This window comes from Octopus bimaculoides, chromosome 19 (assembly GCF_001194135.2).
Source record: "Octopus bimaculoides isolate UCB-OBI-ISO-001 chromosome 19, ASM119413v2, whole genome shotgun sequence".
Classification (NCBI taxonomy): domain Eukaryota; kingdom Metazoa; phylum Mollusca; class Cephalopoda; order Octopoda; family Octopodidae; genus Octopus; species Octopus bimaculoides.
In genome coordinates, this window is record NC_068999.1 from 46,018,768 (window position 1) to 46,021,424 (window position 2,657).

Consider the following 2,657-nt stretch of genomic DNA (forward strand, 5'->3'; position numbering starts at 1 on the left):
TATATATATATATATATATATATGTATAAAAATATATTTATGTATGTATGTATGCATGCATGCATGTATGTATGTATATATATATATTTATTTATATTCATATGTGTATGTATGTATGAATGTATGTGTGTGTGTGTGTGTGCATGTATGTATGTGTGTATGTGCATGTCCTTGAGTTGACATCATGTGGTAGTTGTAAGCAAGCATCATTGTCAAACAAGAGAAGTTGTTCATTTCCATGTGTTGCCATGGGGAAATATTACCTTGCTTGGAAACATGTGAAGGTTGGTGACAGGAAAGGCATCTGGTAGTAAGAAATCTGCTTCAACAATATTTCTGCTGACCAATGCTGGCACAGAAAAGTGGATGTTAAAACGAGGATGATGATGATGATGATGACAACGTTGATGATGACAACGATGATGATGATGATGATGATGACAATGATGTTGACGGCAAGGATGATGACAATGACAGCGATGATAATAATAGCAATGACAGCAACAACGATGATGACTATGGTGACGATGATGACGATGATGACAATGACGCCGATGACAATGACCATGATTTCATCTGACTGCATTAACTTCTACACCTTAATTGTATTAGAAAGCAATTTCATAAAATAGGAATTTTTAATGTGAACTAGTAAATTTGTGCAGAGTTAAAACCTAAAAAAGAAAAAAGAAAAAAAAGCCAAACTGGTATAAGAAAAATGGGCCCAGAGGTCATTGTTAATTCAGAGTAATTCATCAACATAATTTTCTTTCAAAATAACCAGGTGACATTGAATAGAAATGAGTTTTCTGCCGGCCTTCTCTATGACCCACTTTTCGTTATATTTTGCTGTTTGCCTTTTCTTTCAGTCGTGTCCCCCGTGTCCTTGAGAAAGTCATGGGCCTTGTCAGCCCCCAATTTGTACTGTGTTTGTGTAGAAATTTATGAAAACTTTCATTGGGTGGAATTGTGCCTCGTGTTCAAATTATGGAAAACCAGAAAGAAGCTACATGACCAAGATTGTAATTTAATACAAGTGACATACCTACATGTTTATAAAGGATTTATTATTTTCCTTTGTACTGATGTGCCCACCACCTGCATTGCAAGTTCATATACACCTGTAACCCACGTTTAATAGTAATGAGGTTCTTCACCCAGATCTAATGTTATATATATTTTACTGATTTCAGGTTGTTCGACAGGAAATTTATTTAATATAACATGTCTGCAATCAGTTTTGTTGCTGATAGCAATAGCAGATGCAGTGGTGACTTGTACTGACAGCAGGTTAGTTAAAACTTCACAAGATTCACCAAATGAATTAACAGAAGGAAAAAGCAAATTCTTACAGATTTTATTTATCTGTTATATTTTGTCATTAAGTATGATGTACAGTCTGTAGTCACCGGCTGTTTCCCAGTGGTAAATGGATGATAGTAATGTTTGTTTCAGGTGTAAGTGCTGTAAGAGATAGAAAAAGGTAGACGCATGGCATCTAGAGTGAAAACAAACTGTTCCTAAATGTTTAGTGAAGGGCAACAGTTCTAAGAACAGCAGCCACTTATATTAAACTCTGGGGTTTAATCTACATGAGGGCCTTTCAGTACAGGTTTTATGGAAGATGTTAAATATTCCATCTGTTAAAGAAATCAGTCAACCATAAAGCTAAACATTAAACCATTTTTGCTAGCTGGGTGGACTGCAGCAACAAGAAATGAAGTGTCTTGCTCAAGGGCACAATGTGCCACCAAGAATCAAACTCCCGACCTTATGACCATGGGCCCTGAATGCCCTAAACTCTAAGCCATGTGCCTTCATAATAAGGAATGACTTGGACTAATGGTCATTAACATAAACTTCTCTATGTACCAGACTTCTTATATATATATATTATTTTTTTCTTGAGCCCTAGAACCCCTCAGGTTGGTTACTGAGATTGCAACATTCTCCCTAAACAGGACACTGGTTTATTGCAGGGATCAAGACCGTTAAGTTTTGATGGGAGAGGACAAGTCAACTACATTGTCCCCACTACTTTACTTCACCAATTCTGAAAGGATGAAAAGCGAAGTTGACTTCAGTAGGATTTGAACTCAGAACATAAAGAACCACAAGAAATACTGTTAAACATTTTGTCCAACATGTTAGTGCCCCTACCAGCTTGCCTCCTTCTGTACTACACCTATCTCATATCATACTTCTTCACCCTGGGGTTTAATCTATACGAGAGCCTTTCAGTACAGGTTTTATGGAAGATGTTAAATATTTCATCTGTTAAAGAAATCAGTCAACCATAAAGCTAAACATTAAACCAAATCACAACCCGGTCTGACTACTTTTTTTGTTTATTTATATATTTTGGATAAGGCGGCAATCTGGCAGAAACGTTGGCGTGGTGGGCGAAATGCTTAGCGGTATTTCGTCTGTCTTTACATTCTGAGTTCAAATTCCGCCAAGGTCGACTTTGCCTTTCATCCTTTCGGGGTTGATAAATTAAGTACCAGTTGTGTACTGAGGTTCGATCTAATCGACTGCACACCCCACCTCACCCAAAATTTCGCGCCTTGTGCCTTGTGCATGCATGTGTATATATATCTATATATATATATATATATATATATATATATATGTATGTACATCATCATCATCACCAT

At 36.6% G+C, this 2,657-nt stretch overlaps 1 long non-coding RNA gene across 1 annotated transcript in view; it reads left to right on the forward strand.

Annotated features, from left to right (window-relative positions):
* The window catches only part of LOC106877742 (uncharacterized), a 57,175-nt gene that overhangs the window by 19,457 nt on the left and 35,061 nt on the right, over positions 1-2,657 (forward strand). The window contains exon 2 of the long non-coding RNA XR_001410411.2: positions 1,194-1,290. This is a non-coding gene — a long non-coding RNA (uncharacterized LOC106877742). The remainder of the gene's footprint in view (positions 1-1,193; positions 1,291-2,657) is intronic.